The sequence below is a fragment of the Antechinus flavipes genome, chromosome 1, assembly GCF_016432865.1.
Source record: "Antechinus flavipes isolate AdamAnt ecotype Samford, QLD, Australia chromosome 1, AdamAnt_v2, whole genome shotgun sequence".
Lineage (NCBI taxonomy): Eukaryota > Metazoa > Chordata > Mammalia > Dasyuromorphia > Dasyuridae > Antechinus > Antechinus flavipes.
Window position 1 is genome coordinate 529,620,465 of NC_067398.1, and position 27,394 is coordinate 529,647,858.

Sequence of the window (27,394 nt, forward strand, 5' to 3'; positions counted from 1 at the left end):
CTTTAATATGTAAAGAAGCTATTTTGGTGGAGGACATTCCTCTTAGGGAAGCTTCCTACATGGATAAAATCATAGCTGATCATGTTTATTTGTATATGCACATGCATACACACATATAATATATATATATATAATATTGTTCATATCAATAATAATTATATTATTTAATATTCAGAACCATCAACCTCCTTGTGAGATAACTAAGGTAGACATTATACCAGTGATTTTACTGATAGGGAGCGTGACATCAAAAAGGATTAGTTACTTCTCCAAGATTATTCATCAAGTAAGCAACAGAGATGAGATTTAAATTCAGGTCTTTTAATTCCAAGGATGGTTAATGGATATCTTCTACAACACAAAACTGTTCTTCTCTAAACCAATTGTGTTTTCTTCTTATTCGTTTTTTCTCCTTCATTCATTCTTTCTTTCCCTTTACTGATTTTTCTTTTCTTTTTTTCCTCTTCCTTCCTCTTTCCACACATCTTTTTGTCCATACTTTTCTTTTTCATTTATTTGTATCACTTGTAGTGCCTGGTAGAGTAATTTCAATGATTCATTATTTGTGGTAGATGTATTATTCATGAAACAGGCAATAGGAAATCAAGCAAATGATTATACTAGATAACAACATGTTTCCAATTAAATGAAAAAACCAAATATGTAAACTGGACCAAAAATAAGGTCCCTAAATTTGAAGGAAAAGAAAATGAAAAAGTTATATTTTCCACATTTATAAAGCTACAATTGCTATACAGGAGGATGAACAAAGACATAAAAACAGAATAAAAGTCCCATTTGTGCTACTAACTTACTCAATGGCCTTAGGCAAATTGATATTTTTAAAATACAGATCAGATCATGTTATTCGTGTCATCAAACATCTCTATTCTTTCTATTGCCTCTAGGATAAAATAAGAAATTTTCCACTTGTCATAAAGTCTGCCACCATCTGATTTTCACCTGCCCTTCCATGTCTATGTCATTCTAACTGTACTTCCATAGGTAATCAATCATGTGGAAAATTCCTCACTTATTCCTCATAGAATCTCTTACTTTCTTCAAAGTTCAGCTTAGTTGCTACCTCCTACATGGGGTCCTATACTTCTTCATCTGTTTTCTCCCTTTTACTCATCTGGATACATAGCTCATCCCTGAGGAGGATGTAAGGCTTTTTAGAGCAGGAGCTTTTTCAAGGTATTCAAAACCAGCCAGGGATGACAGTGAATGTTAGCTTTAGGGAGATAGTAGGACAAAGTGAAAGTTATTCCTTTGATGATTTTAATATAAGGATGGGATTATAAATGAAAATGTTTGTAGGCAAATGGGAAAAATCCTTTGAGAGTTAAATAAGGAGAGACGAAAGAGGAGAAATAGTGGTTAATTATTTATTTGGAGAGGATAAAGAGAAATAGGATGGAATGGGATGAAAGGGGACAAATAGAATTGTTGATTTTACAAAGGAGGGGGACCCCATCTTCCTCAAAGCTTGAGGAAAAATGAGAATGGGGGATAATGGAAAGAATTTTTGAGGTATATGATAAGGGCAAAAAGGTCACAGCATATGACTTCCATTTTCTCAATAAAGCATGAGGGAAAGTTCTTTCCTGAGAGATTAAAGTTGAGCTTAAAAGGCCTTGAGGAGAAAAGAAAAGACTTGAATTAGGCATTTCTGGAAGAAAAATAGACAGGAAAGCATATATGTTGATATAATTATTTTGTATATAATTGTATAAGTTAGATTAAATAATATAAATTATACTATAATCAATGTGCACACATGAATATTTATCCCTACATATATTTAGGAACTCAAGAATAAAGACAATGCAGGACAGTGAAGCAAAGTTGACCAAGGTTGATACTTACCAAGGAATAGAACAAAGAGCCTCAGGATTCAAAGGTAGAAAACATTATGTGGTTAAACTGAGAAATTGTGGGGTTAAGAAGGGAATTGGAGATGAGTAGGGACAAAGTAGGGTAATATAAAGAAGATGATAAATAAAAGGCAAAAAAAAACCCAATGAATAGAAATTTCAGAAAAGTAAACTTAATATTGATTAAAAGAAAAAAAACTTCCTAATAATTAGGGCTAACACAAAGTACAGTCTTCCTTTGGAGGCAGCAGATATTCCTTTACTGGAAATGTTCAATCAAAATCTTCATGACCACTTGGTAAGTATGTTGAAGAGGAAAATTTTGTTTATGTTCAGATTGACAAGATACAATCTGTCAATCCTTCCAATTCCAAGATTCTATGAATCTTTAATTCTGTATGGGAATAGGTTTGGAGCCCTACCCTCTCGGATATAGCGATGAGAAAAAGAAGAGTTATTTCTGTGCTAGGGACCTTAGAATCAACACACTCTCTCCAAATTTTAATTCTATACCACCTTCTTCTCTTGAATCCTTTGCCCCCTTATCCTGTTGCTTACCGTGTCCTGCCAAGACTCAGTCATGGGTTACTCCTATTATCTAATAACTTCTCTCTTACCCAGGTGCTGCCATATGATTCTGAAAAAAATAACAAAATTGGGCTTACTGGATTTACTATACATTTGTGTTATATATTCTCATCTAAGCCTTCATTATAGCAAAGCAATCCTTTCACATCTCCCTAAATAATGCACTACCCCCCATTCAAATCTCCTGTAACATTCCTTCTATCACTTTCTCTTCAGGAAAAATTGACTCATATTTCTCTGAAAGAATAAAATCGTTCCCTGAGAGCTTCAATTTCTACCCATCTCTTCAATTCCCACCTCCTAGATTTCCTATTCATATCTCTACAGTCACCTTTATCTCTAATAATTAGCTGTACCTTCTCGTTACCAATAATATGTAAGTCATCTTATTCCATACTTCTTTTCCACAGATTATTTCCTCAACTATGATTTCTTTTTCATTTTATGACTATGTTAAGGATTAAATAATTTTTGTCTTTTGTTAGATTATCATTTTGTTATGTTCTTAAAGTTTTTAATATGTTAGGTCAGGGAGACACTGAAATTATTTTTGTCTGTTGCAAACAATTCCTATTTTGAAGAGATTTTAGAAGTTGTGAAGAAAGAAGGAAATCTATTTTGTTGGCCACATAACCCAGAAGATTCAGGATCATAGAACATACCTAGAGCTGAAATATCTCAGAGACCATCTAACCAAATCATCTAATTTCACCAGATGAAGAAACTGGAACAAAGTTTAAGTGATTTGACCAAAGTTCCATCTGTAGTGACCAATACACCACAAAAATCTCAAAATCTAGTATTCTTTTCACTGTACTACATGCCCTCCTCTTGAGTAAGGATGCCTCTAGATCCTTTTCTAAAGAACCCATTTCTCAATGATACCAAGAACCCCCATCATTGAAATCTCTGCCAATCCAGGTCAGCACTTTCTTTGCAATGTGCAATCTTAGAGAACTGTCCAGGACACAAAGATGTGATATGTCATCTACAGGGATAAAAAGAAAAAAACACATTTGAATAGTTTTTCTAGTATAAATCCTATACAGATGTAGTTGAACTATGAAATCTTTTTCAATCTTATTCCTCTTCATTGTCTGTATGGTTACAGACTTTAAATGTGTTTTTGTTCCTTCCCCCCACAGAAGCCTCAGAACTATTCTAATTCTCTAATTATAATGATTTTTATGTGTGAAATGTTGATACAGCAAACACTGTATTCACAAGTAAGTTCTCTGTTGTGGTGTTCTCTATCACCTTTCATGTCTCTTGATAGAATTATATGAGTTATGAAATTTTTCTCAGTTCGAGTATGATAAAAGTCCAATTTTGTTAGCAGAACCTGGGGTATAGGGATGGTCTACCAATAAAAAGGTTTTGCCTTTCTTACTCAGAGAAATGGTCATGTTTGAAGAAAGGTCTTAGTTTTTAATGAACATATGCATTGACACAATGATATGTGCAAAAATCCTTTCCTATATTGTTTAAGTTACACAACTCAACCCCTGTATCAGTTAAAAGAGATTTGGAATTCCATTTTTTTTTTTTTTGGTAAAATGTATAGAATTCTCCAAATTCAGCAGAGATATTGGCTAGTTTCATCTTTACATTTTGTGTAGTCATAAAATGGATGTCCATTCCAAACTATACTCAGACAAGTCATCAAGACCCGTGAATACAAAGGTGGACCTTGAGTCAGGAAGAACAGTTCTAATGCTGTCTCTACACACATTAGAAATTAAAGATAAGTCAGTTGGCCCTTTAGTTCCTTAGGCAACTCTCTAAAACAAAGTTACAAATTAGCAGCCAATCTGCATTGATAAAAGTTATTTGCAAACTAGAATTTCTTTACATCAATAAAACCATACATACCAACAAAGCAACAATAATATTAACAACAAATCAAAACAAATACAAATATACCCCATTGTACTTAGCCCATTTCCTTTTCTCTATAAGAAGAGTGTGACAGAGAACAGTTTAGTTGAGAATTAGATATCTAGTGGACATTCTATAGCCAACCTTCATCCTGAAACATAGTTTTTGTAACTGGATTAAAAGTGCTAGTGAAAGTTTATTTATTAGTTATGTTTTTGTTGGTTCTTAAATTACTACATTAATACTTTTGATATTCTGTTCCAGAATTTTTTCCCATTTGTTTAATCTAAATAAATAACTAATAACTAGCTTTGATCCTTGGAAAGGTCTGCAATTTCATTATTGGAAGGAATTCCCTCCCAAAAAAAGATTTCAACTCTTCTATACCCAATTAATTTTTGACAGGCCTTATGAAAAGAAAAATTGTGTTGGTCCTCAGATCACATTCACACAGTTAATAAATGGTACTGTACTTGAACTGATTTCTTTCACTTTGGCCAAAACAAGCTTATGTTTGTGCTCTATTATTACCTTTGAGTTCCTAAAGCCATCTTCATGTCACCAGAAAATGTCAGTGAAAAGAAGAATGTGGTATGAGTTTACACCTTTTTTTTTTTTTTTAATCTCAGTTTCCACAGTTCTCTCTAAAGACGTAGATGGCTCTCTTCATCACAAGGCCATTGGAACTGGTCGAATCATGTCATTGTTGAAGAGAGCCACGTCCATCAGAATTGATTTTCCTATAATCTTGTTGTTGCCATGTACAATGATCTTCTAGTTCTCTTCATTTCATTTAGCATAAGTTCATGTAAGTCTCTCCAGGCATCTCTTAAATCATCCTGCTTATCATTTCTTAAAGAACAATAATAATGAATTTACATCTTTATGTTTATTAAAAATTATACTAAGAAATAATAAGGGCAAGGAACTATGATATAATGTATTGAGGATTGGCTTGAGAATCAGGATGATCTATGTCCATCTTCTTCATCTGAAATATCATGTATATACACATATATATAAGTATATACATATATACACATATATGTCTGAGATTATATATATATGCATTACATATATATCTATTTATAATCTCAAGTGAAGAATACAAAATATATATTATATATTTGTATATGTATGTATAGCTATGTTACCACACACAAGTCAATTAATCACGATTTAATAAATAGATATCTAATACTATAAACTAAAAAAAAAAAGTTGTTTATCTTCCACAGTGGAAGGAATTTCCAGACTAGGAGAACTCTTTACCAAATAAAATTCCAAATCCTTACCAAATAATACATTTGATAAAATTTTAAGAATGCTCTTCTAAGTGAAGATAGCATATATGTGTAAAAAGAATAAGGAAAAACAGTTAACACAGAGTATGTAATTATAAGAACATCAAAAACTAGACTTGAAAATTTTCCAAAAATCAACATTAATTAATCATATTTCATTATAAAATATCAAAGAAAAACTTTAAAATATCCTAGACCACACTCAGAGATTATAGACTAATTTGGTTGCTGCTTTTCCAGGCTTGAAATAGAATGAAGAAACTATGGAATTTCAAGAAGTACTGATCAAGATCCATCAAAAAGAAGAATCCTTAATAGAAGATTTTGATTCCTAATGCAGCAGAAAAATATATATGTATATATTTTTTAAACTTTAAAAAATGTTTTACTATGTTTTAATTTTTTTTAACTACGGAAATTATAGAATTCATACACTCAACAAATAATGAGTTAGGATCATGCTACATAGCATGAGTTTCTGGTCGATTGGCATATCACAGAAGCTTTTAGTGTGGTAGTATCAGAATCAAATCGGAATCAAATGAATATCACTAATCTTTAAGTGAGAATTCCTATGGGCCACATATTGACTTAATTTTAAAGTATCATGCTATGTATGTTTTATCACATTTTTATTTATTTTATTAAGTATTTTCCAATTACATTTTAATATGGGTTGGGCTACAATCATGAATATAATGAGTTAGATACAACTGGTAGATCTCATGTTTGATACCTCTGATCTAATTTATCTGCTTCATTTTAAAGATGAGGAGACTTGAGCCCAGAAGATGTTTACTGAATGATCCAAGGTCACAAAGATGCTAAGTATGAGAGAGAGAACTAGAACACAAGCCTTTCTATCCTTAACTCCAGTTCTCTGGTTCCTTTTCTATTATACTATGCAACCACAAGGAGTTTATAAGTTAATTGTGGGAATAAACAGCAATTTACTATATTCTCAAGGGTGATAAATGAACAAGTAAGGCAAAAAAAAAATATATGTTTTTGCTCTATCAGTGGGACAGAGGGTTTTCTCTTAGCTGAATAACAAGGAAAGGGATTGTAAATCAAAGAAGGTGTAATAAAAAAAAGCATATTTAATTTGAACTTGAAAGAAAGGGTAGTGTTTCAACTGGGATTTCACAAAATTTTAGACATTGCAAGGAACCTAGGATTATAGAATCCAACTACTACGTGAGACATGAAACTCCCACAAAATACTTCCAATGTGTTACTCTAGTCTTGATTTGGAGAGCTCTAATAGTAGAGATGGGAGAAATTAGAAGGAGTCAATCCAAGAATAGTTTAGTGCTCTGATTTGGCTGAGACACTGAATTCATGAAAAAGAATAAAGTTGAGAAAATTTTGGAAAAGCAAGTGAGAGTCAGATAATTGAAGACTGTGGAATGCCAAGTTAATGGATTCAGAAATTATTTAGTTGGCAATGAGATACCATGAAAAACTTCTGAGCAGGAGAAGAATGAGATGAGATATATGCATCAAAAAAGATTAAAGTGTCATGGTTGAATAGAATAGATGAATTGGAGGAGAGGGGTATAACAGTTCTGATGCTAGTGCAAATTTCCAGGTGAGATGTTACAAGGACCTAAAAGTACACACAGAAAAGAAAGGAGTAGACATATACGACATCTTGGGAATAAAATGCCCAAAATTTGTTGATTGACTGATAGGAGAGAAGACAAGGGGATGCTAACAGCAACACTTATGTCTGCATTCTTTGTGAAAGCTGTTACGTGAGAGCAGCCTGAATCTCTCAACCAAGTCTGTTAGAGGCCAGTGCTCTCTTTAACTAGGGATCTTTTCGGCAATGATCAATAGGATGCTTGGCAGGCTGAACCCTACTGAATAAACAGACAATTTTGTTCTAGAGAAAGGAAGAGAGAGATTTAATGAGGTCTAGCAAACACATGGGCATTCAGGGAAATTTCTACCTCAGTACAAACATACAGATCCATCAAAATGACTTCTATAAATTGTGAATATAATTAAAAGTAACCACACATTCCTGTGAAGAGGATAGAAATGGATTACTAATTGATGTTTGTTCTAGTCCCACTCAGGCTGCTCATGCAGTCACCAAAAAAGAACCAACAGTGTGGCTCACAAAAATCCTTCTGTTTCTTTGCCCTCCAGATAGGGAACTAAGATAAAAGATTTAGCTCTCAAAAGATCTGTGTTTTAAACCCTGCCCACTACTTTGGATCTAATGAGGTCATATCCTATCATCTTCTTCCTTGCTAAACCTTGCTCCTTAGCACCCCCAAAGGTTCCAAGGATTGTGCAAAATCTGAGAATCATCAGTGTCCCCCTCCCACCTACTATTTAAAGAATTGAATCTATTTTGAATCAAGGAGGACTAACCCTCTTAGCAGCAAAAAAGTTTTCTCTGTAATCCAGTTAGATGACTTCCTGGGACCCACTTCCCTGAGGCTATTACTTTGGTTGAAGTCAAGACTAGGAAGGATAAATTATTATCCCCTAAAGCACCAGTCTAGTCAATGAGATATCAGGTGATAATTATGATATTGTCAAAAATGTCTAAATTAATAGAGAGGCTCGGTTTTAAACTGAGTAGATGGGACAATGATACTATAGATCTATTCTTCAATTGTAATGTGGGTAAGCAGATAGATAGGTAGATAGATAGATAGAAAATAGATCAAGTGAAGAAGTGAAGAAGAAATTGATTATTTATAGATTTGATAGAGTTTTTTATTCATTTTAGACATTAAATCTTTATCTGATAAACTGTCTATATATTTCCCCAAATTTTTTTTTCTGTTTTCCTTCTCAATTTAGCTACATTTTTTATTTGCACAAAAACTTTTTAACTAATATTATTTTTATTGATTAATTAATATGACCACTCTACCTCTCTCACCACAATGTTGAGAAGAAAGTACTTTATAAGTAACTTTTTATTGTTCAATTGTTTTTTAGTTATGTCCAACTCTTTATAACCCCATTTGGGGTATTCTTGGCAAAGATACTGAAAAGGTTTGCTATTTTCCTCTCCACCTCATTTTACAAATGAGGAACTGAGGCAAATAGGTGAGTATAACAGGAAATTGAAGACTTCCCAAGAATAATCATTTGAAGAGAACCCCAAAACTTAAACTTCTCACTTGATATTTCCAGACCCAATTCCAAGGGTCTGTTAATCATTAAGGCTCTGGGAAGGAAAACAAAAGACCTGCTTCTCTAGTAGAAATCTCTGATTTCCTGGACCTTTATTTAACTTCTTAGAAGCTAACTAATTAATGAACTGAAGATATTCTAAGACATTCTGAATAATGTCTATTTGTTGAGGAAGCCTGAGGTAAACTAAGCCTTCTTAGTTATACTAGTTTAATGGATTACTTACCTCTAAACAAATCTCTTTGTGAGGGGATTATATGGTTTCCTATAAAATCTTTAGATAAAGTAGATTGAGATTTAGTTTATCTGGGAAATGAAATAGGGTAAACAGTTGTAAGCAGTTTTAAAACTGACAATCATAAAATTCAGGTCAAAATTTAACAAGTTCATGTTACTTCCAAGCATTATTCTTGTGGTCATGACTGTATAATACATTTCATTCTCTGTGGAAATTAACCTCTCTAGACTGATTTGGAGTCCAGTCTGAAGATGTTCGCTTCTTGCAAGATTCTAAAAATAAATATTTCTATTCTTCATTTGAGATAGATCTGAGTATTTGTAAATTGGATTTGCCATAACATACACAGGGTTAAGAGACTTGCCCAGAATTATAGATCTAATAAGTGTTGGAGTACAGATTTGAACTCATGAACATGAGTCTTCCTGCCTTCAGGTACACTACTTTATCCACTGCATAATCTACCTTGAAAATTTTAATGCACTATATTAAATCTATCATTCTGTCCTTTAAACATTATGTAAATATGGATAATTATCATCTGTGTTTTGTTTATACAAAATCATGATTAAGCATAATCATGTTCTTTCAGATACATTGTGATATGAATTCAAAAGTAGCATTATGATATTTGAAGTGATTTGAAGAGTATCTTGTGGGAAACTTTTTGAAATATATATTTGTAAATCATGCCTTGTTAACCATGAATTTAATAAAAATTCAATTCATTTCATTTTTGAGTCAGATAATTTAAACTAATTTGAGGGTGGTAATTTATGAAAAAAATAGCTATTCAAGATGAACTTTAAATTTTGAAACATAGCAATCTTCTTGCCTTTGAGATAAATTCCTGATATTTCAGATTCACTAAGAATTTCTTGAGTTCTTATGTTTAGAATCTTTCTGGTGTCTATAAAAAAATTTGCTATTTTAATTCATTGAACCAGTGAAACTGAATCTTCAATAAAAGTTAAAATATCTGGTAGTCTTGAGTAAGGCAAAAATACAATTTTTAAATGTCAATCTACCAACCCTAATATCTAACCAAATAGAAAAATAAAAGCATAGATCTTCTATTATGTAACAATATAAAGTAATTCAGTATTCATAACTCAGGCTTTATTTGTGTTTATGTGACTAGTCAACCAAAGACAGATTTAAGAAATAGTTCTTCTTTTGGGTAAGATATTAACTGGAAAGGAAAAATTAGCCAAAGGCTTAAGGATTGTGATCATAGACAAGATTTTAAGCTACTGAAAAATCTGGTAAGTAATTAGTTATGAGCAGAAAGTTACATTTTATCATGGAACACAATGGGGATGAAGAATTAGTTGAGCAAAAAGCTCATTTCATGAGGCCAATGTACTCATTTTCTTGTGGCAAAATCAGACTTTTGCTGACTAATATTTCCAGAGATAAAAAAACAAGGCAGTTAGATATTCTTCATTTTTAGGGTTTTTAAAGCACCAATTTTCAATTATAGAATTTAAAATAAGCAGAAGTATGCCTCCAGGGGAAATTTTCTCACTTAAAAAACATCCTCTCATCAATGGGAATGTGCAAATTTCATGTCAAACCATTATGTTTGCAAACAACCTCCCACTAGTCACTACGTAAATAAAAGCATCAGGATCTGAAGGAAATGATACCACTGCCATACTTGTTTTTTTCCTAGAGTAAAGTCATATCAAGTCAGAAAGAAAGAATGCCAGAGAAGTCTATGAACATTCAATTTACTTAAGATCAGGGTGGATGACATGCCTAACTGATATTTGGCGAGAAAGGAATGGTCTCCATAGACTTCATTTAAAGAGTTCAATTATAAGAAACATACAATCAGGTGCATTTACAGGAGTTGTTTGACTTGCAATTTAGAAATGGGATTTTAAAAGAGATAATGTAGTTAGGAAAGTTGGCTATTGAATATCATTATTAGTTCATTTCTACTTGAAGATGAAGATGAAGAAAAGAGGAGCATCAAATGTTTGTGTCATCTTCTCCCAGAAAAAAAAGTTAATAGTCTCAAGTTCAGTAAAAAAAAATCACTAAAGAAAAATTGTATATCTATGCTTATTACACATTAAATTCATACCGTGTGTCTGATCATTTGGATTCTAAGCACATTAGAACCATATTATTGGCTGAGGAAAAATGTTTTAGATGAATACTGAATAATTGGATAAATAAATCCAAAAGATTACCAAAGGTGTTGACAATATAGCTTATAAAATTACAGATTACTGAAGCAAGTACTTTCTGTAAGATGTCGTTCCATTTAAAAGACTTTTTAATCAACAGGGAAAGTTCAGTTGCATCCAAAAGCAATGGCAATCTAGATTCTTCTTGTATGCTCAAACCATATTTCAGAATTTCTTCTTTTAATGACAGCATCCCAGGAATCTACTTGTTAGTAAAATTTGTTTTTATTTGAATTTTAGTGTTTTGACAAACACAATTTTATACAAGATAGAGGAAAAATCCTCTACTTCCTAACATAGAAGTCTTAAGAGAGGTGTAGATGGACAATCATTTCTCCTTTCTTGCTCCCCCCCCCCCCACATCTTCAGCCAGTTAGTCATCAAATCTCTGGATATGTCTTAATTACATTGCTTTCCTCTGTCTATTCATTTCCATTTTAACTGCCCTGTCTTATCCTAATCTAGGTTATTATAAACACATTTCTGGATTATTACAATAGTTTCAATGGTCTTGTTGCCTTCAGTTTCTTCAGTTGAATTTTAAGTGGAGATATTGGAAACTAAGGCAAAATCAGAAACTAGAGCAGAAAGGGTTCTGCCATTAGAATGATCAAATCACAAAATTAGACCACAACATCTTAGGGATCATCTAGGCCAGTCCTTTCATTACACATAAGGAAACTAAGATAGAGAAATTTTAAATGATTTGTTAAGTTCAGGGAGAGCTATACTTTAAACCCATTTCTTCTAACTACAAATACAATATCCTTTCTACTGTACCATGCTTAAAGAACTAGAATGTTCTTAATGTGAACTTTGTTCAAACAAGAAACAAACAGCTATTTGTTGACTTTAATATTCTATCAAGCCCCTTACCTGTTACTCCTATATTATTGAATAGACAAATATTATGACTAAGAGAACAGTCACTCAGAAGGACTATATACTGAGTCTGAAGTCTCACAGAGAATCCCAATAGACTCATATATTAGAAAGAACATTCTTAGTTAGGGATGGTTTAAAAAAATTGGTTGGATTAAGTCTTCTTTCCATTATCTTTTCAAAAATACTTCTGATGAAATCATCTCCACTTAACATGTTCAAATATTTTATTCTAGTCTATTTTTCTACTTAGCTTTTCATACTGTCTCAGATTTTAGCCCATTAACTCTAAACGAACATAAATTTTAATATTATTCTTTCATTTTCATCTCTTAAAAGAAAAAGAAAAATCTATTTGTTTCCTGTTCTATGTTCATCATAGTTATGTGTCACATCAATTGGTTTTCTCTTAACAAGCTTTTCATGACTACAGTGCCTCCAAGAGAAGATAGAAATATGACAACTTTCATTGTATTATGCCCTCTGTCTTCCATTCCCTCTTCTTGACAATGCTATTCTGTTTTGTTTCTGCTGAGGCTAGGGAATAGAATGCTGATGTACCTGTGATTTGATCTATTTGCAAAGCTGAATTTTCTACAAAGGGCTCAATTTCAATCATGTAGTTCAATGTTAAAAAAAAAAAATCTTAACACAATAATTCTGCAGGTGATAGATAGTTCAGAGAGTTAGAAGATGAGAAGATGAATGTTATTCATTCATTCATTTACTTTGGACCAACATTATTAATTCATCCATTCATTTATTCAACAAGCATTCATTAAGCATTAACTCTGGGTCAGGCACTGTATGAGGTACTTAGGAAATAAGGACAAAAATGAATCTGTTTTCTTTTTCAAGTAACTTTCATTGGTGGGGGGGAGGGCAAACAGTATTTTGAGGTTGAGAAACAAAAAAGGGGAAAAGCAAATGGAGAAAATTAATTAAGAAATAAATCCCTGACTAACAAGGTAAAATACTCTTTTGGCAAATACTTATTAAGTATTCAATATATGCTATGTGAAGAATGTAAAGAAATATTAGAAATAGTCCTCATCCTCATTCGTGGCTCTTTCTCTTTAATCGGGAAGACAACACACATAAATGCACTAAGATTACTAATAATGAAAAAGTATAAAATGAAAATCAAAAGAATGACATAAAAACTCCACATTAAACAAGTCCCATGGAGAAAGCAAATCCTGGGAGATTGAAGGGCAAAGAAAAATCTCATGGAAGAGCTGGTACTTGATATGGGCCTTAGAATTTAGGTAAAATCTAAGCTAAGAGAAATGAAGGGATTCTAGATTACCAAAATGACAAGAGCAAAACTGTAAAGGCAATATTGCATGACATAGACTGTTAAAATTGTAAATCAACCAAGACAAAAAGAGAAAAGGCCAGTGAGATCATTATAATAATTATCATTTTAATAACCTAACCAAGAGCATCTAAAACTAGAGGATCCAAGAAGGCATATGATAGGAACCACCTTGTTTCTAAGAAAAATGGAATTACATAGAAGAAACCAGAAAAATGTTGATATGATGGTTATTATCATTCAAAAATAATTGAGTTATAATAATATGGAATAGCATTTTCCTCTCTCACAATTCCCCATACTTTTTCATGCATTGTAAACACAAAAAAGTGAATAATTTCAATATTATATAGCATGAATTTTTATATACAGTAATTTCACTTTCATTTTGAGTATTGGACAAAGAAGATAGATGTATCAATTAACCCAATGACGCAACACCATGGACAAAGGAAAAAAATTGCATTGTATTAATTGGATGATTGAATGAGCACCTAATGTTGGTAGAGAACATTCTTTTTCTTACTCCTGAGATTTAGCACAGAACTATCTCCCATTACTGGTATGCTCACTCTCCTCACCTCTGTGTCTTGTAATCTATATTCTCTTCAGAGCTCAGCTCAAATGATACTTATAAAAAGTCCTTCCCTGTTTCCTCCTGTTGTTAGCCCCTCTTCCAACTCCATTCTACAAATTATTTTTAATTTATTTTTTATATCTTATATTTATCTGTCTGTGGCTTGATTCCTCATAGTAGAAAATAAACTTCCTAAAAGTTTTTGCCTTTGTGTAGTCAACACTTAATTCAGCGTCTATATTTTGCTGCTTAATCAAGCCTTGCTGAATTGAATTGAACCTACATGAATTGAAAAACATTAGTTTGAGGAATGGGGAGAAGGTGGGCAGAGGGTATTGTAAAATGTTAATGTTGATATGTTTTTTCTTGGGTTTCATATCTTTCTTTGTATTGTAGCATGCTAAGCAATTGGCTCAAATTAATAGCTTTCCCCACCCCCACAATTGAATTGATTCCAGATGGTAAATGATTCAATGATATTTACCAGATATAATTTGGAACTTGCAAAATGTCATAAGAAATTTTTGCATTTTTACAACAGTAGCCAAAGAAATAAAATAGCCTTCTCCTTGCCAAAGCTTTTTAAAAGAGGACTTCCAGTAGGGATCAAGGTTGCCCACCACAGTTTAACAATTGTAAGCTAAATATGCGGGAGTTGGCTCATTGAAGAAATAGCTAATTCAATCTGAACCCCCAAGGGAGTGATTGCCAGTGACCCTTCTGAAATTTTGAGACATTCTTTTTCTTCCCCCCTAGGGTGATCAGCAAGACCTACATTAATGGAATATCCATCAACAAGCATGACCTTGGAATGTTCCTTAAAGGCACAAAGATAGTAATTTCTCATGCCTGCACATGGATTTTTTTTTCCAGTCACCTGTACAGAAATTTTATATTCTGCATATTTACAAAATAGGCATGTATTACTGTCTATTCACATGTGTGTAGGTATACCCAACTTATGCACAAAAAAGACATAAATCTGATTTTATTCACTTGGATTATTAAAAAATTTTATTGCATTATGTTTTCTACCCATCCATTTATCCTTCTGATCTTTGCATTGGTTTGTCCATAATTATGAAAAAAACTTAGTTCCTGAGGGAAAGGAGATCCTCTTTTGCTATTCTGATCTTTCTCAGACACTAAACTCACCAAAGAAAGGTAGGGGGGAGGGAATGAGGCATGCCAAACGAAATGTGGAATTTTAATATATATATGTATATATATATTAAGTTTTCTCCCTTCCCTTCTGGTTGAAAAGGTGCTTGAATCACTACAATATCTAATTAAATGTAAAAATAAGTCATATTAACAATGCTCAATTAAGAATTCAAGCACCCAAAAATTGTAGATGTGAGATCTGCTGCCTCTTCAGCACAAAATCCTTTGTGTCCCACCAAATTTCTCTAAAACTGCCTATTTAGCACATTTTTATTTATATAAAAGAAAAAATAAGACCTAGAACTTTTGATATATATGAGAAAGGAAGTGAAAAATGCCTCCATCTCTACTGGGGAAGTTCACAACTTAACCACTTGCAGTCTTTTGAGTTGCCCTCAAAATGTAAAGAGCCCCAGAGTAAAATAGACAGATTGTTTTCAACCTTCTGTATGAGACCTGGGGAAAATGCAAAGAAAAGTCAACTGGATAGAATCTTCTTCTACAGATACTTTCAGAAACCTCTAAAAAGTCCTGTAAATAAAAAAAAAAAAAAGAAAAAAGAAAGAAAAGAAAAGAAAATGTTTTTAGCATTTTTTTTCTGGAAAATATAGAACTTCATAAAGCAGATATGGGCTTGGCAAATTTCTGAGGATCTCAAAAGAGGTAAAGATCATGGGTTTCTCTCCTCATAATTTGTAAATGAAAAAGATGGGGATGAGGGAGGGGGGGATGAGAGAAACATTTATGAAAATATGCTCCCAAAGTAAACAGGAGTTATCTTTATTAAAGATGGGACTAATTTTGGATCCTGGGGGAAACATGAACTATTTTTTTGGAATACTGCTCCTGAATTAATCTTCCTTCTCCCCTACATATTAACCCTTTCCAATCCTAAGATATATGTTGTAGTTTTTCTTATTCATTCTGTTTCTTCTGCAGTTTATAGAGATATCTTATAGTGTATGTGTGTATATTTTCCTATTATCCAGCAATCCCAGGATTTTATGTATGATTTAGAAATATTTTTTGAAAAGAAAAATTGGCAAGTGTCCTGTTCTGTAGTATTTCAAATTTAGAATTCCATTTAGCTTCCAAATGAAAACAAAGAGATAACGCAGAGTCTTGTGTGTTTCAAGTTCAGATGAATCTGAGCCACATTCCATAGATTATTTTGATTTAGTTTTAACAAAATACCACATTAAATCATTCTAATGAGCTGTTTCTGTTCTCCCATCAGCACAAGGTCATTAGGTACAAGACTGCATCCTTCTGCACTGTCTCCAGTATTTCATGTCATAGTTGTCAAAAAAGACTTTGATGGCTTTCCATAGTGGAGAATAGGACACAACTGTTCCTAGAGGATTACATGGTTTGGGGGATTGTTGATTTTTTTAAAGCTATAATAACCTGGAAGTGATTTGTCAGACATGCCTTTGACCAGTTGACCAAAAAATGTGAGACATATATATAGAAATATATATGCATATACATGTATATGTATGTATATTTATACACACATACACATATATGTGGTTTATATATGTAATAACTTTATATGTATTACAGATATTTCCAGGAAACCCAGACTGCATGTTTGTGTACATTTATGCATGTGTACATACATATATACATATACATTCAGAATCCCATGGGAAATTCAGCAAATTCAATCAACCAATATTTAAAGCCCTACTATGTGCCAGTCACAAGTTCAGCCTAGCCTATTCCCCTAATTTATGCTCAAATGAGTGCATCTGTTCTCTCTACAATTACTGCTCAGTGGTATCGCCTATGCATTAAAGCTTCCTGCTGACAAAAATCAATACCAAAATAACATATGCTTTAAAATGTGCAAGTCATTAAGTAAATTGTGACTATTTAAAAGTAATGTCACCTGCCTTTATAATTAATTTTTAATTAATGAAATGTGCACATACATAGTACTTGCAAAATATTACACTGTGCCATTCTGTTAGCCCCTGGCAGGTCATGTGTTCTTTACCATTTTACTTAGGGATACAGACAGCTATGTGAAAGCAAGCAGATATCTAAACATGACCGACTTAAAGTTATAGTGTGATGTGCTAATTATAGAGTCGTATCTCCTGTTCCGGCTTCCAATTAGGGGTCTGAACCACCTCTGCAATACTTTTTGCAGTTGTTAGCATGACTAATTATTTATCTCCTTGTATAATTTCTGTGAAAGCAGGTATTCAGGTGAATGCTAGAGTGGGTGGGTTCCCACTGAAAGCCAGAGATACCAACTCAGATTAAACACAGAGGTGTGGGGAAGACCGAGTGCATCTGTAATTTTCAGAGAACAGTTTTCCAAAAATGGATAACAATACCCAGAAGCAGTTAACTTGACATAAAAGGGAAAGGTACGAGGTTTAACAATAAGGGGAAATTCTTCCTCCTGCAAATAACTTCACAGGCATATTCTTTTGCTTTACCCACAGGAGCCCCATAAAAGAATGATAATCATAGGAATGAGAACTGAAAGGGACTCTAGAGATGATGGAATCTAGCCCTTTCATTATATATTTGAGTAAAATGAAGCCTGGAATGGTGCAATGATTAACCCAAAGCTCATGAAGTAAGATCATGGTAGAGTCAAGATTAGAACCAAATATTCTCTCAACAAATGGACTTTTTCTACTATACCATAATGTCACTATTTGTCCTCATCACAATGATTGTTCTTAGGGAAATTCAATGGTAATATTTCATCACAATATTTTAAGGCCTTAGTTAGCTGAAAGCTAAATCATCATCAAATGTGTTCATTGGTTTCCTTTCCAAGCTTGATCAGGCCCCAGTTTTTCAAATGTAATAATAATTTCACTAGCCTAAACTAAGGTGGCCAACAGAACCAAGAATAAGGAACTAAATTCAATAATATTACTGATAAAGTATCATATATTTTTCCCACGAATGCTGATATGAAGTTTACATAAATGAAAGTATTTATATAATAAATACAATATAATATAATGTATATAATACAACCATTTTTCTGGCTATTATAAATTCATTAGATTTCTTCCTATAAATTCCTCTCAATATTTAATACTATTTTAGGCATTTAAAAATATATTACTTTTAGTTATGTCATCAATATAATTTTGTTGTTATTTCCCATTTACTTTCAAGGGTTTCACAACCAAACTCTGAAAGGTAATCCCAATCCAAATCCTATAAAATCAGTATATGATATCACCAATGCACTCGGATATTTATTTTTTGAATAATTCAACCCTATTAATTTTAGTAGCTATTTCATAAAGATCTACTACATATCAGGAACTATTTGATGCTAAGACTATAAAAAATAATGACAGTCATGGAAGCCCAGAAAAAAAGCTGGACCCAACCCAATCAGTTTATAGATGAGAAAATGTGGCCTAGGAAGTTAGTTAAAGTGACTTGGACAAGGTTACACAGCTAGCAAAGGCAGAGCAAAGACAAAGCTTCTGTCCTCACTCCAAATTCAGTGTTGTTGCCTTTGTACAAAAAAGTTCCTGCCTTCAGGAAGCTGACATTCTACTCTGAGATGGAAAGAGACACATGGAAGCGATGTATACAAAGATAAATAAGTATTTTTAAAAGTAAGTTTGAGGAGGAATAAAATTCAAATAAGAGAATGAGAAGGAAGATTGCACAGTGGAGAGAGCAAAGTTGTCAGCCTCAATCTTTCTTTTACATATTTTTCCCCAGGAGAAGATGCCTTCACATGCTTGGGGTAAACACTTTCCCTCCAACTCACTGTTGGGATCTATCAGGCATTCAAAGGGGACTAGCACCTCTGGTGTGAAAACTTGTGGAGTCTTTTTCAGGGCTGCTCATCAGTCTTTGACATTCAGCTCTCATCTGTAGCTCTAAGAAGTAAAATGCACAGCAGCCACAGCTCAGCTAGGCAAAGGAACCAAATCAAGTTGAGGGTAACATAGCAGCAGCAGCAACATGAGGAAGAGGAGGAGGAAGAAAAAGAGAAAGAGGAGAAGGAAGAAGAGGAAGAGGAGGATGAGAAGGAGGAAGAAGAGGAGAAATAGAAGGAAAAGGAAAAGCAGTAGGAGAAGGAGGAAAAGGAGGTGGAAAAGGAAGAGGAGGAGGAGGAGGAGGAAGAAAAGGAAGAGGAGGAATATTCTAGCGGTTAATCCTTGTGAATGGTAGCCTTCCTCTTCTCCTATTTCACCATACTTTCCATGAGAAAGGTGATCTCATCAGCTCCCATGGCTTCAATGATTACTTCTATTGATGACTCCCAGATTTAGTTATCCAACACTAGACTCAGTCTTCACTCAAATTTTCCATGATCAATTAACTGTCTACTAGACATTTTGTATTAGATGTCCTATGTCACAGAACCAAGGTATCCAAAATAGAGCTAATTACCACCAAAAAAAACAAAACAAAACACTCTTCTAAATTTTTTTCTGTCAAAAGCACCATCATGTTCATAACCACTCGACTTTGGTGTCAGGCTCAATTCCTCTCTTTTATCCACCCCATATATTCACTAATCTTGCTTCCAACTCCACATCCTCTCTTCTATGTTTCCATTTCTTTACAAAGGTAGCCATCACTACCTCAGACCCTTATCTTCTGTTGTCTTGGCTATACCATCCTCACAACTATTAGAGACATACTCTTAGATTGCCTTCCATCTATTATCTATATGTCTTACCAGTTAATCCTAGATAGCATTGATCTAGTGCTATAAAATGTGCAAGACATTTATATTTGTAAAGTCATTTGATCCTCTCAATAATCCCAGGAGGTAGATGCTATACCCATTTTAGAGGTAAGAAAACTGAGAGGAACAGGCAAGGTAAGTGTCTTGCCCAGGGTCACATAGCGAGATTTGAACTCCTGACTCCAGTGCCAGTGCTGTATTGTGCCATTCAGCTGCCCTAGTAACATTATAATATTGATATTCAGAGTGGTTCCACAGTGTTTAAACGACTTCTGTTACACACATATACTACTAGAGCTAGCCTTATGCTCTAAATCCCAGGCAGATATATTGTGTTACACACTAGAAATTCCTCAGAACTGCTTTGACTATCCTTTTATTGCTTTTTCCTTTGGATAAAAATGTTGAAAGTTAGATCAAAAGAGTAATATTATCCAAGAGAAGTAAAGTGAAGAATGATTATCAGCCATTGACACCTTAGTTTAAATTAATTCAGTCGAATTTTTCATTCAAAATAGTCTGGCTGGAATGGAATAAGATACAAGGAGATCAGGAATTATGTAGAGTATGAGATATTACCTAAAGGGAGCTCTGTAATGGGAAAACATGGAAGCCAGTACACCTCATGGGGAATCCTTGAGGATCTGGGAGAAAATGGATCTGAGAGACAATGAAAGGAAGGTGTAAGATGGAGTAAAATACTATCAAAACTTTGACTAAGATTTGCTTTTGAATTTTGTAATTCAAGAAAATCGAGAAATCTGTTTTCAGACTTGACACAGTTTCAGAGAAAGATTAAAAATTGTAAGGATAAAACTACCTACAGAGAGGCTTAGAAATCTTTTTAATTACTGAAAATTATCTCAAGAGCATTAAGTAGGATAGGATAGATAGACAAGGGAACTCAATTTCATAGGAAAACACTAAATAAACATTTATAATGTAATCCATGATGCAGAACAGCTCTGAGTTTACACTAACTGGGTTCAATCTTAGAAGCCTCTTACAAAAGATGTTTTTGACATGTTTCTCCTGTCAGAGAAGGTCATTCCTGAGTATAGTCCATGTCTTGGCCTCTACATAAAAGTTATAAGTGTCTAAGTTGTCATGTAAACATAGGTTAATGATGCATTGAGATGGGTTTTCTTTAACCATAATAGAAGGTAAAAAAACAACAAGATTTACACCTGAGTCCATAAATGGTATAGATAATTCTTCCTCCTCCAACTGGCTTTTACCTATCCCAGAAACGTATTCTAGGGTTGTTGCATTTTTTCCCAAAAAGGGAAAAATATTTTTTAAAAACTTCAATAATATTTTATTTATTTATTTTAATAACTTTTATTTTTTTCAAATACATGCAAAGATAGTTTTCAACATTCACCCTTGCAAAACCTTATATTCCAAATTTTTCTCCCTTCCTTTTTCCTCCCTCCCCTCTACAGCAAGTAATTCAATACAGATGAAACATATTCAATTCTTCTAAACATATTTCCATATTCATTGTGCTGTGAAAGAAGAATCAGATCAAAAAAAAAAAAAAAAAAAAAGGAAAAATCACTAGAAAGACAAAAAACATGCATATAAATTATAGCAGCAACAAAAAGGTAAAAATACAAAGTTTTCATCCACATTCAGTCACCATGGTTCTCTCTCTGGATGTTGATGGATCCTGTCATCACAAGTCTATTAAAATTGCCTTGAATCACATCATTGTTGAGAAGATCCAAGTTCATTACATTTGATCACATAATCTTGTTGCAGTATTGGTTCTGTTCATTCAGCATAAGTTCATGTAAGTCTTTTCAGGTTTTTCTAAAATCAGCCTGCTTACCATTTTTATAGAGCAATGATATTCCACTGCATGCACGTACCATACCTTATTCAACCAAAGGGGGAAAAAATTAGAAATATCAAGTAGTTGAGCAATCTAACCCTGTGGTAAGCCCTGCTTCCCCTAGAAAACCATACAGTACCTCTAGTCTAGACATAAAACTATTCTAAAATTAAGACCTGCTAACTATAGGAAAAACTGAGTCAGTGAAGGCAAGTCTCTTCCCTTCAACCCAGAGACCTACACAATCCTCATGACTCATAATGTTTAGTCGAAGAAAGCAGGTTTCTTCTTAAACATTGTAGCTCCACCCCATCCCTTTTACAAGCTTCTAGTCTTAGCATTCCTTTACTTACTCAAAAACTCTTCAATACTATATTATTAACTCTATCTGCTACCATCTCTAGGGCTAGGTAGCTCCCAGGAAAAGCTCAGAGATGTACAATTTACACCATTAAGAAAGTGAGACCAAGTATTTGTATTTAACTCCTCATCTACCTTCATCTCTCAACCATGCTTTCCCCCAGTTTCTGTCCATTTCCCTTATCAAAGGCCTAATTCCAATGGGCGTTAAAGCCCAAATACATTAAAATTATCTAGAAATCAGTCATTCATCCAGAATGTGCAAGGAGAATTAATACTGGATCAAAGATATCCAATCAGTGTCAAGACAGTCTTGAACATTCTGTCACTGAAGTTTATACCTCATAATAGGAAAGTATTTAGTAGATTAATAGAATAAGGTCTTCATCTTTATCTTTGTTAATCTTGATCAGGTTTTTCCTGAGCACACCCTCAACAATAATAATGGTGAGTATTATGATGATCACATCATAATAATATAATCATTTTGGGAGGTGGGGTAAGAATGAGAAGCTAGAGACATAATCTGTTTCCACTAATAAATCTGCCATAGATTAACCATTAGAGAAGTCAAAAAGGCAAACAGAGCAAAGATTTCTGTTGATTCTGAACATAAGAGAATGTCTTGTACATAGTCAATACTTAATAAATGTTTAATTGAATTCAGTCCCTTGAAGAATATTTGTTCACATATTCTAAGTCTCTGAAAACATAAAATTTTTTCTTTTGCAAAATTAACCTATTCATTAAAAAATAACAATAATTTGAAATCATACCAGGATTGATTCTCTCTGGATCCACAATCAAATTCTGGTTCTGAATAGGTCAGATTGTGGTCATGATGGTATATTTCCATTGCACATTCCCACTGCCTTCTTATAGCAGCTCTTTTTGGCTCATATACCTTTAAGATATATTATTTCATCTGAAAAATCCATCTTGAATTTTATAAATCCCTGATCAATTTCATGTGACATTACTGTTAACTAGATGACCATTCTTCCAGGGTCTAAATTTATTTCAATTAATTTATACCTTCTCATTTGTACATATTTCAATCATTAAGAGTAGCTCAAGTGATGGGTCACTCTTTTGTTTTTTTAGACAGAGAAATTTCTTGGGAAACTAGTTATGGTACTATCTACATCTTTTCAGACAACTGTCTGTTTGAGAGATTCCTTGATCGAATAGAAATATAAATCACACCTACAGATAGTAACACAGTAGGAACAGAGAAAACAAGGCCTGGACTATTAGCTGTTCTATTTTCAGGAAAAGAATATTTGGAATTTTTAGGGGTAAATCGCTAAATGACCTTGCACCTTCCAAAAGAGGAAAATCTTCCAAAAGAGTATTCATATTGCTGGGAGTAGGGGGAGTGAGGAATGGGAAGAGAAGGACAAAGCAATTGGAATAACTCCTGTAGAGATTTTTGGTGAGCATCAGAGAGCACTTTTTTTCCTCAAGACATTCCCTCTATTGCCTACTGCTTGCTGCTTCATAACACTTGACAAATTCACAGTTCTTAAAAGCACCCATAAATGTTTTGTAAATTGCTCCATTTTATCAGGGAGTTCTCCAGTGCCTTGTTCCTGATATCCCCTATGTTTCTATTCCCCCTTCCTTGTTTATCTTTATTTTTATTCATTTCTCTACCAGAGAAAGCTGTCAGTATTTGTACCATCATTATCATCATTATTATCATTATTTTAACTACAGAAAAGATTTACCATCTGCAAGTTAGAAATTCCTATCTTCTTAATGACCACTCCAATTCCTCCACAAACTAATTTTTAAAGCTTTCTAAAGTAAACATTTTTTTAAAAATCTTAAAGTTGATACGATGTTTTGGGAAAGATACATATATGTATCTTCACCTTTTGCATGAATTCTTAATTCAAGTGGGTAGCCAAAGTATGAGTCTATCCTATTGAGAAATTCTTAATAATCCTTGTAGGTGTGAGAAATCATTTAAATGGAAACAGGAGAGTATTGAGAAAGAAAAGGAAGAATTGTATCTCTGTTTAGGTGAGAGAAGAATCTGTGGGGAGGGGTAGGGGTGGGGGATGGAGTAGACAGACTTATCTAGGTAGTAACAAAATTGACTTAAACTAAAATTGTAAAATTACAGACCTGCTTGAAATATTAACACCCCCCCCCTTCAGCCGTTTGCAACTTGTTTGGAATACTTCCCTGGACAAGTTCTATTAAAAATGAGATATAGTCCTGCAAATATAGAATCATGTGTTCAAGCATTTTGTCAGCACTCCCACCTCCTGATTCATTTCCAATAGCACAATCTTTTAGATATTATACCAGGACTGTAAGAAACATACAGCACATGTTTCGATCATTTGATATTGCTACCTTTTGAAAAGCATGTAAATGAAATATTTCTTCTGGTCAGAACAACCGTGACACTGGTATGACATGAGTCTCTAGTTAAATCAGAGCTTATGCTAATGTCCAGCATCCATATCCGAATCTTAATTCATATAGGCAAGCCCAATCTAGTACATAGTACCTACATTAGAGGAAATCTGATGAGAAACCATTTCACCTTAAGCAATTGCTCGCCAATGTTTATTTTCTCCATCTGAAGTCCACTTTTCAAGGGGAAAAAAAAAAATCTAATCATTGAAGGCATAGCATTGGTCTCAGGATAATAGATAAACAATATTTCCCCCTCCTCCCCAAATCTTATGACTGGTAGTCATGGTGAACTCTAAAATATTGCACAATACTTTGGAGAGAAGCGGGACTTTTCAGGGTTTGTGGAGGAGGAAGAGTGTCAGCAGACATTCTTTCCCGAGTGACACAAAGGGAGGCGTTCAGCGTTGCAGCCAATGGGCTTGTCCTGGCACCACCCAGGGAAATCTTGGAGCCGCTCTCAGAATCCCTCATTCATTTTGAGGATGGCCCCATTTGACGTTAGTGGCATTAGCATTAAATCACAGGCTGAACATTAAATCACAGGCTGAGAGGGAACAAAACCTGGTGTAATCGGGATGGAATAGCTCCATGGGTACAGACTTAGAGTGCATCACCAATGCCTAAAGCAGGAGGAGCCGAAAACAAAAATGGGGAGATGTTTAAAAATACTGACAGAACAGAGCTGGTCTTGGCTAATGGTCTCTTCAAAGGATGTTCAGAATCACACTGATGATCAGCTACTAAAAGGCACCCCTGATAAACAGTATCTCCTCAGAGATCTCAATATTGTTGAAATTCCCACTTTTTCTAAATAACTAATCACTATTCAATGCTATTTGACTTTGTAGGATTTTTAAACTAGCATATTAACAAGAATTATCTTATTTAGTCAATTTATTCCCTTTTATTTTCACTTAGACAGAGTTGAAGAAAAAATATATATCCATAGATACTGTTGATGGGTATGGAGTGTAGAGTAGAAAGGAAGAGTTTAAAGAGAGCAGTATAAAAATGTTGGGGCTCCTAGGCAACCAAAAGGAAACAACTCTTGCATATTCAACTCAAGTGATATGGAACTACTTGAAAACTGGGCTGGTTTAGAAGAGGAGGAAAGAAAAAAGTGTCAACAACCAAATTGCTGTGAGTATATAGATCGATGTAGATTTATTTATCAATATCTATATCTATCTATCTATAGCTATATACTGCTCTCAGTGGAAAGGAATTTAGAGGTAATCCAATCAATTCCCTCACTTTAAAGATGAGGAAACTGAGGCTCAAATGTATAAAGTGATTTTATATAAATATATATTACTCTCAGTGGAAAGGAATTTAAAGATGATCTAATCAATGCCCTTACTTTAAAGATGAGGAAACTGAGGGTCAAATGTATAAAATGATTTTATATATATATATATATATATGTATGTATATTACTCTCAGTGGAAAGGAATTTAGAGATAATCTAATGAACCCCCTCACTTTAAAGATGAGGAAACTCAAATGTATAAAGTGACTTTCTATGGCCATACAGATGCAGATTGTATGGACAAGCAATTGTAAATAATGGTTTTAGCTAATCTGTAGTTTGAGGAAAACTTCTCAAGGAGAATAATCTCAAAACATCCATATGGCAAAGGGTATATCCAAAGAAGTAAATAGGATTACTCCTTGATGCTTATTGTCACTATCTTTCCAGCTCACTCACTCAAGTTTTCCTGTATCATAGCACTGAAGCTAGGTTCCTGTTGCCTCGTGTACTTGTGGCAAAATGATAAAAATCCCCCTGAAATACTTGTGGTTCTGAGGGAACTACCCTTTCTCTTCCCACTCCTTCTCCTTCAGTATGTCCTATTGAGGTACTGGATTGTCTTGTCTGTATTTTTTGATGAATAGCATAAATGTGAGCTCCAGGCTTTGTGTTGTCATCAGAGGATAGGTATTTGATTCAATAAAAAGACATTATTTTCTACAGTATGCAGAACATTATTTCAAGTTATGAGGGAGATATGAAGTTTAGACAAGAAATATTCCTTTCTCTCATGGTGTTTACAATCTAGCATAGGAATAAAATATATAAACAAAGAAAATTCTAATATAAAAGTGTTTAACTTTGGTCAAATCATTGGCTCTTAATTTATCTAGAAAAATCAGGAAAAAGTACTGATTAAGTAAATATCTTCTAAGGTCCCTTGCAATCTATAATTTATAATCCTAGATGTCATACTAGTACATAATGAGGGCACTGGAAAACTGCAGAACAAATGCGAATGTGTTGTCTTGAATTAGTGCAACTACCATGCATATGTCACAGTTTGAAAAACAGCTTGACTGAGATACTATCTTTCTTACTGGGAAACTTTTGTGAAGCAGAGAAGCTTAGTGAAGATTTAACAGGACAGTTGGGGTGGAGGAGGATTGGAGGACTGCCTTCTCCAAAGAGAGAAGGATTAGTTTATTGAAAGGAAAAGTGGAAGAAATATAGATTTACATTTTGTAAACTTTATAAGTTTGCCTAAGGCTTACTCTTAGTATATAAAATCTGCATAAACATATGATTGAGAAGGGGTGCATATATTAGAAGGTAGATGCTATTATTATCCTCATTCTAAAGATGATATCTATCGATAGGCAAGTAAGAGGGGAGGGAAGAGCAAGAGAGAAATGTTTGGAGGAATGACTGGAGAAATAATGGATTGAGATGAGAACAGATGGACAGATAGAAATAAATAGATGGAAGAAGAGAGGAGAAGGAGAGAAAGGACAGGAAGAGAGAGAACAAGGGAGAAATATGGAAAGAGAGAAGAAAAAAAATGAGGGAGGCACCCCTTCCAACTAAAAGAAATTAAAAAAAAAAAGAAAAGAAAAACCCAGAGAAGCTT

The 27,394-nt window shown here is 33.7% G+C and overlaps 1 long non-coding RNA gene across 2 annotated transcripts; it reads right to left on the reverse strand.

Annotated features, from left to right (window-relative positions):
- Nucleotides 1-241: 241 nt before the first annotated feature.
- On the reverse strand, nucleotides 242-24,757 carry LOC127564260 (uncharacterized). 2 transcript variants are annotated; one of them, XR_007954225.1, is made up of 3 exons: nucleotides 24,604-24,757; nucleotides 2,436-2,514; nucleotides 242-534 (listed from the first exon to the last, which is right to left on the reverse strand). It is a non-coding gene; the product is annotated as an uncharacterized LOC127564260 (long non-coding RNA). The 2 variants fall into 2 exon arrangements; XR_007954228.1 differs by lacking the exon at nucleotides 24,604-24,757 and adding an exon at nucleotides 22,215-22,329.
- Nucleotides 24,758-27,394: the final 2,637 nt, after the last annotated feature.